Below are 13,992 nucleotides of genomic sequence, written 5' to 3'. Positions count from 1 at the left end.
GGGGGGGGGCAGGCAGTAGTACACCCAGTTGAGTGCACATGTTACAATGCGCAAGGATCCGGGTTCAAGCCCTGGTCCCCAACCTGCAGGAGGGAAACGTCAAGAGCAGTGAAGCAGTGTTGAACCCTATTTCCCTCTTTCCCTTTGATTTCTTTATCTCTAGTCTATACTTTGAGGGAGTTGGACGGTAGCGCAGCGGGTTAAGCGCAGGTGGCTCAAAGCACAAGGACCGTAAGGATCCCAGTCAAGCACCCGGCTCACACCTGCAGGGGAGTCGCTTCACAAGCGGTGAAGCAAGTCCATAGGTGTCTATCTTGCTCTCCCCTCTCTGTCTTTCCCTCCTCTCTTCATTTCTCTCTGTCCTATCCGACAACAATGACATCAATAACAAAAACAATAATAACTGCAACAATAAAATAACAAGGGCAATAAAAGGGAATAAATAAGTATTTAAAAAATATTTTAAAATATATTTGCATTGAAATGTATCTTAGATTATAAAGCAAATATACATAAAGCAAAAGTGCACAGCTCAGTGAACTTTATAAAGAACCCAGTTAAGACACAGGACACTTTCCCTAAAGCTCCATTCTTTTGTGTTGCCACTTAGTCACTATTCATGAAAAACACTTTTAATTTCAGCTCTGGCTTCTGATAACTTCTTTAAAAAATCATCACCACCACCTGCCTCCAATTTCCATTCTTGGTGGGAGAGGGAGACCGGCAGTTTTCAGTCAGAAATCATGTAAGAGCAGGAAACCTGGGTTCCAGTCTTGATCTATCTCCGAGCTCAAGGTGTGATCTGGGGGGTGTTCATTTTCTTCCCTGGACCTCAGTTTTCTCATCTGAGAGCCTTAACCATTCTACAGTCCTTAGAGTTGGAGCTGGAACCCATTTCTGTGGGCCTGATGTCACCAGACACTTGGTTTTAGGGTCTCTGTAGGTCTCAGATTTCTGCATCAGCTGGCAACCCAAGCACGTTTTGCACTGTCCCCAATAACCAGGCTGAACGAGCCTGCATGGCCTGGGCTCTGCACCTGTGCCACTCCCTGGATGGATGCTAATATAAGTTCATGGTGGGAGTGGACTGTCTATATAGGGTGAGAATAAACTATGTATAGTTGCTATATATAGTCTCTCTCAGGGAGGAAGAAGGGAGGATGAATCAAAGAGGGACGGCTTTCTCACAATGCTCTTCTCTCTTTTTCCAGGATGAAAATGGTGCTCAGATGCCACAAAGGCCACATGCAAAGCCTAGGTGGGCAAGGCTACAGGAGCTCAGAGGAGAGGGTCCTCCTGTGGGTCTGAGTAATACAGGAGAGCTTCATAGGGGAGGCAACTCCAGGGTCTAGGTATGAGCATTTATGCATTGGTCCATTTCAGAGAGCAGAATCAATCTCATTAATGCAGAAAGGACTCTGTATAGTGTTTACAGAGTCGTTGGAAAAATTAAAGAAATAGCCTATAGATTCAGAGGACTCCAAAAGCCACATCACAGAACTGCGGGGCCACTGAGTGTGTTAGTTATTAACCCTACCACAAGGAAAAAGCGATCTGCCAAAGTGAGAAACATCTGCCCCGCTCACTGCGTCCAGAACCACGTTGTTTCTGCTGTGACCCACACACGTGAAAATGTAAGTGCCCATTTTCTGTTCCCCTACCTATCTACCTACCTGGGTGCTGTTTCAGTCATGCACAAGTACATCTTGCTGGTCAAATGAAATTACATCCAAATCCCTGTGTTTCCAGCTCTCCATTCTCTGTGATACAGAAAGGCATGGAAAATGCAGCTTCAGCTAGATATTCCTGGCATTCACCTGAGAAACTACTTGGGCCTGTTATAAAACTTTATGAGAAAGTCTGTAGTAACATACCCAATGTCTTTGTCAGCCAGGCTAGGCTATTTTCTGTTTCATCTTGTGTTAGTTCTGCTAGTTTTGTTCATTTGTATCTAAATTGTTGATTTTGTTAGCTAGTCTAAGTTATAATTAAACCAATTACTATGCATGAGTAAACTTTGCTCTCCCCAGAGCTAGCAGATGCTGGGATGGTCTCACATGTCCACCCAAACCACAGGCTTGGACTACTGAGTTAGGAGTCAGACTGTCATGTTTAAGCAATGTGTCTCCCCCAGCCCTCCCATAACTGACTGAACCCAGGATATATGGCTGATCCTGGATAAACAAATCTCTCTCCTGAACTATAGACTTGGGACTAAGAATTTTTGTGTTGGGGTTAATTTATCAGAGGTATTACCAAGAATATTATTGATCTTAGTGGCCCTGGCAGAGAAGCAAAGAAAGCTAGTCTGTTGTTTGTTTGTTTGTTTATTTATAAAACATCTTGGACCAAGCAGTGGTAATATGGTTAAGTACCCATATTACCCATATTACCATGCACAGGGACCCCAGTTTGAGCCCCCACTCCTACCTGCAGGAGTAGTAAAGTAGGTTTTCAGGTGTCTATCTTTCTCTTTCCTCTCTGTCTACTACTCCCCTCTCAATTTCTCTCTAATCTATAAAAAGAAAAGAGAAAAATAAGAAGAAGAGAAGAAAAAAAAGAAGAAGAAGGAGGAGGAGGAGAAGGAGAAGAAGTAGAAGAAGAAGAAGAAGAAGAAGAAGAAGAAGAAGAAGGAGAAAAAGAAGAAGAAGAAGAAGGAGGAGGAGGAGGAAGAGGAAGAAGGAAGAAGAAAAAGAAGGAAGAAGAAGGAAGAAGAAGAAGAAGAAGAAGAAGAAGAAGAAGAAGGAAGAAGAAGGAAGAAGAAGAAGAAGAACGAAGAAGAAGAAGGAGGAGGAGGAGGAGGAGGAGGAAGAAGAAGGAAGAACTGAAGAAGAAGAAGGAGAAGGAGAAAAGGGGAACAAAATGGCCACCAGGAGCAATGAATTCCTCGTGCTGGCACTTAGCCCCAGTGATAACCCTGGTGGCCATAAAAACTCACAGCAACAGCTACAGATCAGCTTGTAGAAAAGGCAGAGTAAAATAGAGATGCAGACATGGAGATAAAGTCTCTTGAAATCTCCCAGAGCTGGGCATACCTTTGTTTTTGGCATTTCAGGAGATACATCCACACCCCTGCAGGTCTTTTTACCTGAAGCTGCCTTGAAGGGGGCTGAGTCTCAGTTATTCACAACCAAGAATCCTGACGTTGGGCATGTTAGAAAGTAAGACTTCATTCATATTTCATGTCAGAATTTCTCTGATAGGGAACAGGAGTGGAGAATTATCTTTGGAAAAATCACCTTCATAAATCACTATGGGTAATACTCACATGCTTGCAAGAGTCAGGAAACCAAAGAGAAGACTCTGACGGTTCTGAGATACTTGCTTTGCTGAAATAATTATGTTTTTCTCCACAGAGGGAGGAGGAAAGGAGAGAGAAAACAGAGAAAGGAAAGGGAGTAACTGCAGCTGTGGAGACATGGTGGACCCAAACAACTTGGGGTAAAAGGCTTGGAGGAAACCCCTGGTGCTGGGAGACTGGATTTAAAGAGCAAGGGTTGTGTAATTCAGTCTGATGTCACCTAAAGAATGGCGAACAAGGCAATTCTTCCCCAAGGCCTCTACATTTTATTAAATCTTGCCGTTTTCACATTGCTTTGCGTGGACTGGTTTCTTTTCCTCAGTGGAACACAGTGGTTATGGTGCAATGAATGAACCTGAATCACCGCGTGGGGATGCAGGAATCCATAACTAGAACCGACATTGAGTGTATCCACCATACTCCTCTTCTACCTGGAAATTCACAGATACCTTAGGGAACTACTTAACAAGGCTTGAAGTCAAGGCTTCTGGCCAATCTTATTTCGATCATAAGAGGCAGCTGAAGCTCACTGCTGTAGTTATTTACAGGGCCTGTGCATACAGTATGGATACAGTATGAATCACAACTGTTCTAAGCCAATTTCAGCAAGCTGTACCTTAATTTCCCAGATAAGTGTCACCTCATGACTTAGTTTTGGCTAATGACACCTAAGCAATAGTCTTTCAAGTTGAGTGTAGTTGAGATTCTGAAAGCTTTTGCTTTTTTTAAAAAAATGTTTTTAAAATTTTCATTTATTTGTTATTAGAGAGAAACTAAGAGAGATGGGGCAGATAGAGAGGAAGAGAGACAGACACCTGCAGACCTGCTTTATGCCTGTGAAGTGACTCCCCTGCAGGTGGGGAGCCGGGGCCTTGAACCGGGATCTTTACGTCTGTCTGTCCTTGCGCTTTGCACCACGTGCACTAACCCACTGCACTACCGCCTGACTCCCTGCTTTTGCTTTTTTTTCTTATCTTTTTTTTTTAAATTTTTTATTTAAGAAAGGATTAGTGAACAAAAACATATGGTAGAAGGGGTACAACTCCACACAATTCCCACCACCCAATCCCCATAATCCCCCCCCCCATGGTAGCTTTCCCATTCTCTAGCCCTCTGGGAGCATGGACCCAGGGTCGTTGAGGGTTGCAGAAGGTAGAAGGTCTGGCTTCTGTAATTGCTTCCCCGCTGAACATGGGCGTTGACTGGTCGGTCCATACTCCCAGTCTCTTTTCTTTTTTTTGTTTTTGTTTTTGTTTTTTGTTTTCCTTGAATACAGAAACGCAGGTTGATGTTGTAGCAGTCATCTTGTTTCCATGAAGGAAAGGTCAAGATCATGGAGGTATGTGTCCTGGAACCAGAACCAGTAGCCATCTCTGGTCTTGTTATATTACCTAAACAACACTTTATTGGTTTATAGCCACTATGATCGTGTTTTCTGTTTCTTGTACAAAACACATTTCTAACTGGTCCAGAGGTGGATGAATGAAACTGTTCCCCAAACGACTTGATTTTTCTCATGTTTGAGAATTAAAGACAAATTCAGAGGACAATTTAATCAGATGCCTGGAACCAATAGGCTCAGCTCCAGCCCCAGTAGAGAAGAGAGAAGAACTGCCAAATCTCATTACCAAAGGCACAGAACAGCCCTCCAGTGGAGCATCAAGCTTAATAGCATATCTCAATCTCATCCATAGGCAAAGCCAAGACAGCAAAATGAAGCCAGTGATAGATGCTGCCACATCAGCTGTTTGCTTGCTAAGATTGTAGTCCCTTAATCACCAACAGATTCAGGATCCCACTGGAAAAGTAGATGATCAAGCAGGAAGATGAGAGCAGGTTGGCTACCTCCAGTTTGCAAAAACAAAATCATTTATAGGCAAGAAAAAGCAACAAGAGTAGGTGACTTGTGGCCCTATTTTAAATATAAGGAAACAGATGGGATGAGAGTTTTGAGGATATCGTTTATACTTAGATTGATCGATTTATTTGTCAAACACTCAGCACCTACTGTATACAGGTTCCATGCTGAATGCCACTAAGAAACTCTAAAGTGTAGAGGGCACAAAAAGCCGCAGACACAAATAACAATAAAATGTCAGATGGGTCTTGGGAGTTTTGATGGAGGAAGTTGGGGTCTTGGGACTAACTATGACTTTGTTTTTCTGGTAGATCAGGGGAAGTGATTTCATTCAGCTGCCTAATCTTTTGCTGAGGCACATGTCACTGAGAACAAAAAAAAAGGGGGGGGAGGGAAGGTGAAGGATGTATTAAGTCTTTTTAAAATTTTTTTATTTCCCTTTTGTTGCCCTTGTTGCTTAACATTGTTGTGGCTATTGATGTCATTGTTGTTGGATAGGACAGAGAGAAATGGAGAGAGGAGGGGAAGACAGAGAGGGGGTGAGAAAGACAGACACCTGCAGACCTGCTTCACTGCTTGTGAAGCGACTCCCCTGCAGGTGGGGAGCTGGGGGCTCACACCGGGATCCTTACGCCATTCCTTGTGCTTTGCACCATGTGCGCTTAACCCACTGCACCACCGCCTGACTCCCACATTAAGTTTTTTGTCCCTATAGATTTTAACATCGAGGACATGTTACATGAGCACATTCAGTCACCTCCAGTGTTTGAGGAACTTTACACTGGCATAGGTGGTATATAGGTGGAAGGACTGTTGATGTTTTTTTTAGGAAAGAACTGAGGCCTTCAAAGGAGAGATTTTGCTCACAGCCTCACAGCCTCACAGCCTCACAGCCTCACAGCCAATAAGCCCATAGCTAAACCAGGATTTGAATCCATATATACCTGAATCAAATCTAGGCTCAACCATAACACTGTAGTGACTCCTACTAGTTAGGGCACCTTCAGAAAATCCAGCTGATCTTCCTTACACGTACACACATGGCAAGCAAAGTGATCTACATTCTCTTTAGCTTGTTTGATTGCTTAAGATTTGTAAAACTACATGCTATACTAGCAACCTTCTAAATGATTAAATAAAACTATACCTTGTTTTCAACCCCCATTTTTTTTAAATGATAAAGTTAAAAAATAATTTACTTATTCTTAAAAATCTAGTTGAAGCTGGTTTAAATAGAAAATGGAATTTATAGAACCATATAACCAGAATCCAGTTGTAAGTTCAGGTAAGGGTTGATATGGCAACTTAAAGGATGTCATCAAAGACCTGTTTCCTTTTGACCTCATAGTGCCAAGTTGTTCAGTTCCTTCTTTTAAAAAATATTTTATTTATTTTTAGTGAGGGATATAGAAAGAAAGATATACACAGAGAGACCAGAGCACTGCTCAGCTCTGGTTTACGGTGTTGCTGGGGATTGAACTGGACTCTCAGAGCCTCAAGCCTGAAAGTCTGTTGCATAACCATTGTGCTATCTCCCTAGCCCCAGTTAGCGTCTTTTGATTTCATATTTGCCCAACCACAATAGCTCTGGGTTCTTGTGTGTACACATTGGTTCCATTATTCTGGACTTCCTATCATCTACACTATTGACTAAAGGAAGAGAGAAGATATGCTCTAGTAATTCTCATAGGGTGGAAAGAAAAACAACTTCACCTTTCCAGAAATTAGGACCAATATTTTCTCTCTCCCCAGTGACTGATAGGTCACATGCGCACCCCTAAATATTAGTGTAGGTCCATTACACACAAAAAAGTTATTATTTTTTTACTTTAAAGTGATATAGTAATAATAAGTGTATAATTTAAAATAATAAAATGTAATAACATAAATATGTATTAGAAATTAAAAACCTAGCTCTTTAAATTTTGAGGTTTAATCTATGATCTCTATTGTAGAGCTAGCAAAATTTAATAATCAGGTTTAAAGGAACCTTTGCAATTAGCTTAAACATTTTAAGCCACATTATTAAGTTTAATATAACTGATCTTACTTTTAGGCACTTTAATTATCTGTCTAATAAAAACTTTTAAACACTTAAGTAATATTTGCAAATTGATGACTCTTAAGGTTTCTTACATTCTAAATCAGCTCACAAACTTAATAAAATCACATACACTTTTTAATGTCAAAACATAAATTTCAATCAATTACAAGAAAATTTTAACTGGAATCATAAGTTAATGTCTGAACACTTCAATACGCCAAAAAGACTTAAACATGACAAGTACTTTAACAATGCCAAATATATGCAAATTGTCTATAAATTAAACACTAAAGTCTTTTTAAGTTGTGCATATGGGCGCTGGGTGGCGGCACACCTAGTTAAGTGTTCACATTACAGTGCACAAGGACCCAAGTTCAAGTCCCTGATCCTCACCTGAAGGGGGAAGCTTCAAAAATAGTGAAGCAGTGCTGTAGGCATTTCTCCTTCTCTTTCCCTATCTCCCTCTTTCCTCTCAAATTCTCTCCATGTCTATCCAATAAATAAATATTTTTATTTATGAATAACCTTTATTAGCAAAGAACAATAATAAAATAGTACAAAACACTGGACAAATACAGAGGACCTAAGAATGACAAAAACCAAAAAACAACTTTGAACCGTTTCTGAGGATCTGTGAGTATCAAAAATCACTGGTAGTAACTAGGGCCTGGGAGTTGGGGGTGGGGGAGAGGCCTGGGTATAACCCACACAGGAAAAAGCACCAAATCCACTCTATTCCTAAGGTGTAACTGTGACTTCACCCAGGGCTTCTTAAGTGTGAGACCCAGGGCTGGTCACACTTTTAAAAAAATATTTTATTTTAATAAGAGAGTAGAGCACTGCTCAGATCTGGCAGATGGTGGTGCTCAGGAATGAACCTGAGACCTCAGAGCCTCAGGCAGGAAGGTTTCTTGCAGATACCTCCATCAGCACAGCTTGTCACACTTAAGGCATTGTTATATATCCATGAGGTAGGTAGGGTTCTTCCCACGCCCCCCTCCCCTAATTTATAGAATTGGGGGGTGGCATGTGGAGGTCCCACTAAAGTGCAGCTGGGTCAGAGAATGAGGAGCACTGCGGTTCCCCCCAACCCTTCCTCATGTGTGAAAGGGGTGTGGTTCACATCCACTAGTCCCTGGGTGTAGGCCAGGACAGACATCGGGCAGTGGGGCAGCCCCTGTTGCAGGATGCCCTCAGCCTCTTGGCCCTTCTCCCAGCCCAGCCTGCAGACCTTTAGGGTCTTGAGCATGGGTACCGCCTGGCAGGCCACCAGGAGCTCCCCTGGGCTGGGCAGGTGCTGAGCAACTGGAGGGCCCAGGAAATAGAGGCTCTCCAAGCAGACTAGGGCGGACAGGTTCTCCAGGCTGGCCGTCAAGAGGTCTCAGGCATTCAGGCAGAGGATGTGCAGGTCGGTGGGACCACCGCATCAGTGGCCAGGATGCAGTCTGGCACCTCGAAGTGCTGCAGGTGGCCTTGCATGTGCAGGCCTACAGCTCAGGCGGTAGGTGTCACCTAGGATGACAGTGCGCAGGGCAGGGGAGCAGGGCAGGTCTATCAGGTGCTCATTGTCGGAGGGGACCCGGTGAAGTTCGGCAACGTGCAGATGCAGGCTCATTGGGTTGGGGCACTTGAGGCCCATGGCTTGCACCACGGTGATGGACAGCTGGGGTGGGAGTGAGGGTGGAGGTGTGGCACCAGAGAATAGGTAGCCCCCCAGCAGCAGGGAATGCAGGTCCGAAGCCAGGCAATGACACTGGAGATGCGACATGATCTTCCAGCACATCTTGTAGATCTTTGGGTTGACGTGTCTCCACAGCTGGCGATTGTGATCCTCTTCCTGTGCTGACAGACCCTGGGGATGTGGATCCCGTCCTGAACATCTCCAGCAGCAACATGTCAGGCAGCTCGGTAATGGTCGCCATGACGCCAACCACCCTCACTTATGCTTCCAAAATCTGAGGCCTCCAGGAGCAGGTGAGATCAGACTCTGGAATCTCCAAGACCCTGAAGTGCTGCATTCCAAGCCTACCTGGGAGTGAATGCCATAAATATTTTTATTTACGTATGCTGTGTTCATTTATTTATTTACCAGAGCACTGCTCAGCACTGGCTTACAGTGGTGTGGGGGATTGAACCCGGGACTTCAAAACCCCAGGCATGAGAGTCTCTTTGCATAACCATTATGCTATCTCCCCTACCCTAAATAAATATTTTTAAATTGTGCCTGTCATTTGCTTCATTGTCTAGTAGAAAGTCTGAAATTTTGTAAGGTTAAAAGGCTTTGTTAGGAAACAGAAGCTTCTAAGCAAACCAGCCCTTGTCTCAGAGCAAAGCGTACAAGTTAACTTGCTGAAGACTAGGCTGGGGCATCAGCCTGGTCAGACAGACCTGAGCTGCCCATGGGTCATGCTGGAATACAGAGCTGCCTTAATAGGATGCAGCCAGTTCTAGTCATGATGGCTGTGAGATGTCTGAGAGATGTCTGATACTGTAGGGGCTCCGGCTTGATTTTAGTTCTATTATTTTGCCTGTCAACAGTTGACACATGTATTAACCACTCACTTTTTTTCTTTCTTTTTAAATGTGTGAGAGAGAGCATTTAAAAAGAAAGCAATATCATGATGTCAACTGGGACTTCCCTGGGCAGACCACCCCACTATATATCCTGGAGCCCCCATTCCCCAGAAACCCGCCCCACTAGGGAAAGAGAGAGACAGGCTGGGAGTATGGAACACTCATGTTCAACGGGGAAGCAATTACAGAAGTCAGACCTTCCACCTTCTACACCCCATAATGACCCTGGGTCCATACTCCCAGAGGGATAAAGAATAGGAAAGCTTCCCGCACACCTATGGACATCTAATCTTTGACAAAGGGGCCCAGACTATTAAATGGGGAAAGCAGAGTCTCTTCAACAAATGGTGTTGGAAACAATGGGTTGAAACATGCAGAAGAATGAAACTGAACCACTGTATTTCACCAAATACAAAAGTAAATTCCAAGTGGATCAAGGACTTGGAGGTTAGACCACAAACTATCAGATACTTAGAGGAAATAGTGGCAGAACTCTTTTCCGCATGCATTTTAAAGACATCTTCAATGAAACAAATCCAATTACAAAGAAGACTAAGGCAAGTATAAACCTATGGGACTATAGCAAATTAAAAAGCTTCTTCACAGCAAAAGAAACCACTACCCAAACCAAGAGATTCCTCACAGAATGGGAGATCTTTACATGCCATACATCAGGTAAGAGTTTAATAACCAACATATATAAAGAGCTTGTCAAACTCAACAACAAGACAACAAATAACCCTATCCAAAAATGGGAGGAGGACATGGACAGAATATTCACCACAGAAGAGATCCAAAAAGGCTGAGAAACACATGAAAAAATGCTCCAAGTCTCTGATTGTCAGAGAAATGCAAATAAAGACAACAGCAAGATACCACTTCACTCCTGTGAGAATGTCATACATCAGAAAAGGTAACAGCAGCAAATGCTGAAGAGGTTGTGGGGTCAAAGGAACCCTCCTACACTGCTGGTGGGAATGCAAATTGGTCCAACCTCTGTGGAGAACAGTCTGGAGAACTCTCAGAAGGCTAGAAATGGACCTAGCCTATGATCCTGCAATTCCTCTCCTGGGGATAGGTCCTAAGGAACCCAACACATCCATCCAAAAAGATCTATGTACACATATGTTTTTGGCAGCACAATTTGTAATAGCCAAAACCTGGAAGCAACCCAGGTGTCCAACAACAGATGAGTGGCTGAGCAAGTTGTGGTATATAGACACAATGGAATACTACTCAGCTGTAAAAATGGTGACTTTATCATTTTCAGCTGATCTTGGATGGACCTTGAAAAGTTCATGTGAAGTGAAATAAGTCAGAAACAGAAGGATGAATATGGGATGATCTTACTCTCAGACAGAAGTTGAAAAACAAGATCAGAAAAAAAGAAAAACAAGATCAGAAAAGAAAACACAAGTAGAACCTGAAAAGGGAATTGGCTTATCAAACCAAAGTAAAAGACTCTGGGGTGGGTGGGTGGAGAGAATACAGGTCCAAGAAGGATTCAGAGGACCTAGTGGGGGTTGTATTGTTATATGGGAAACTGGGGAATGTTATGCATGTACAATCTATTGTATTTACTGTTGAATGTAAAACATTAATTCCCCAATAAAGAAATTTTTAAAAAATAGGAAAGCTGTTGGGAGGGGATGTGATACAGAGATCTGGTGGTGGGAATTGTGTGGAGTTGTACCCCTCTTACCTTATGGTTGTTGTCAGTGTTTCCTTTTTATAAATAAAAATTTTAGGAAGTCGGGCGGTAGCACAACGGGTTAAGTGCACGTGGCACAAAGTGCAAGGACTGGGGTAAGGATCCCGGTTCGAGCCCCCGGCTCCCCACCTACAGGGGAGTCACTTCACAAGCAGTGAAGCAGGTCTGCAGGTGTCTATCTTTCTCTCCCCCTCTCTGTCTTCCCCGCCTCTCTCCATTTCTCTCTGTCTTATCCAACAACGATGACAACAATAATAACTACAACAATAAAACAAACAATAAGGGCAACAAAAAGGGAATAAATAAATGAATAAATATTTTAAAAACACTTTATAAATAAATTTTTTTTTAAAAAATCAATCAATCAATCAATAAATCAATAAAAGAAAGCACTGTTCCATCATTTTATGCAGAGCAAAGGACTGAAGCCAGTGCCCCGCATATTCAAGGCACTTATCCTACCAGGCTCACCTCCCTGGCTGTTTAACCTCTTTTGAGCCATAAACCTCTCATCCCCACACATCAGTTCTCCTCACACCACTCTCTCTATCATTTCTTCTGTTCCAGCCACTCTGGCCTCTTATTCCCTCACACTTCCCAGGCCTCTCCAGGTCTGCCTCAGGCCCTTTGGCCATGCTGTTCTGCTGTGTTCTCTCACTCTTTTCTTCTTAACTGTCACCCATCCTTCATTTCCTTGGGAAATCTCTTTCCATTAAGTTGGACCTTTTTGTTAGAAAGGTTTGGGGAACCAGATAATTCTTCATGCTGCACATCTGTATTTCGCATGACTGCTTTGTAGTATATGAATTACAAGTTCCAGGATCTCATAGGCGCTACTTGGGTTTGCTGACCTCTATTGCTAGTGCCTGCTTTAGAACTTTGAATCAAGCAGAGGCCCACGAATATTTTTGAAATATTAATAAATGAATAGATAACTAATAAACACTTCTGACCTGGACAGTCATCCTAGACCTCATCCTTGGCCCTTGCAAGAATCCCAAAAGTGTCTTTACCCCTGCCCAATGAATGCAACTGCTTATTCCTGCCAAGTATCTCATGTGGACCCCTTCTTTTCCTTCCTTTCAGGGAAGATTTACTTATTTATTTATTACAATAGATTTATTCAGCTCTGGCTTATGGTGGTACTAAGGGTTGAACCTGGGGGTTCAGAGACTCAGGCATAAATGTTTTCCCATAATCACTATGCTCTCTCCCCAGATCCTTTATTCATCCTTATTCTATGATTGGTATTGTTCTAGTAGTTTAAGATGAAGTGGTGATAAAAACAGTCTTTGCCTTCATAGAACTTACATTCTGGTAGGGTTGTATATAATTAAGAAACATTTCAAGTAATGTCAAAACTATAGTAGGTTTTATTTTCCTTTTTTTCTTAAAAATTTTAAATTATCTTGAATTATTTATTGGATAGAGACAGACAGAAATTGTGAGAGAAGGGGAGCTGGCGAGAGAGAGAGAGAGAAGAAACACCTGTAGCCCTGCTTCACCACTCGTGAAGCTTCCCCCTGTAAGTGGAGACTGGAGGCTTGAACCCAGGTCCTTGTGCCTTGTAACATGTGCATTTAACCAGGTGCACTACCATCTGGCCTTTATTTTCCTTTTTCTTTGTGTGGCTTTTTGTTTATTTTTTTTGTTAGTTTATTTTTGGCAGATAAAGAGAGGGAAAGAAACTACAGCAACAAAATGTCCTTCAATGCAGTGGCCAGGCTCAAACCTGGGTCATACACAGGATAAAACAGCACACGATCCAATGGAGTTATTTTGCTGGCCTCCAAACTGAAACGGTAAGTAGAGGTGGCTAAGGATGTGGTTTGGCTGGAAAAGTACAGGCTTTGGATATATGAGGCCCTGCATCCTATCCCATAATGTTTGTGCCAGAGATATACTCTGACATTTCTCTCTCGCTTATAAAAATACGTAAATCTGGGAGTTAGGCGGTAGCGCAGTGGGTTAAGCACACGTGGCGCAAAGCACTAGGACCAGCATAAGGATCCCTGTTTGAGCCCCCAGCTCCCCAATTGCAGGGGAGTCGCTTCACAGGCAGTGAAGCAGGTCTGCAGGTGTCTGTCTTTCTCTCCCACTCTCTGTCTTCCCCTCCTCTCTCCATTTTTCTCTGTCCTATCTAACAACGATGACAACAATGACTACAACAACAATAAAAACAAGGGCAACAAAAGGGAAAATAAATAAAATTTTAAAAAATACATAAATCTATTGGGTGGGGTAGATAGTATAATGGTTATACAAACAGACTCTCATGCCTAAGGTTCTGAGGTCCCAGATTTAGGTTCCAGCACCACTACAAGCCAGACCTGAGCAGGGCTCTGGTAAAATAAAATAAATAAACAAACAAATAAATATAAAACACACTTAAACAGGTGATTGGAATAGAGAGGAGCTGGATAAGCAGCTTTGTTAACTGTCCAGGACAGGCTCTCTGGGGGAGGTGGCTTTGGAGCAAAGCTTGATCAGGAGAGCAAAGGACT

General features: G+C 42.8%; 1 protein-coding gene across 2 annotated transcripts in view; it reads left to right on the top strand.

Moving 5' to 3' along the window:
- The window catches only part of STK35 (serine/threonine kinase 35), a 102,010-nt gene extending 92,584 nt beyond the window's left edge, over positions 1 to 9,426 (top strand). The window contains exons 4-5 of one of the 2 annotated variants that reach the window (XR_009548961.1): positions 1,212 to 1,634; positions 9,020 to 9,426. The gene's annotated coding sequence lies outside the window, so the exon portion shown is untranslated. Of the gene's footprint in view, positions 1 to 1,211; positions 1,635 to 3,356; positions 3,595 to 9,019 lie in introns of those variants that run through there. The other variant, XR_009548960.1, reaches the window with a different exon arrangement.
- Positions 9,427 to 13,992: the final 4,566 nt, after the last annotated feature.

Source organism: Erinaceus europaeus, chromosome 1 (assembly GCF_950295315.1).
Source record: "Erinaceus europaeus chromosome 1, mEriEur2.1, whole genome shotgun sequence".
Taxonomy (NCBI): Eukaryota; Metazoa; Chordata; class Mammalia; order Eulipotyphla; family Erinaceidae; genus Erinaceus; species Erinaceus europaeus.
The sequence above is the reverse complement of the archived record's forward strand: the minus strand, read 5'-3'. Positions and strand labels throughout refer to the sequence as shown.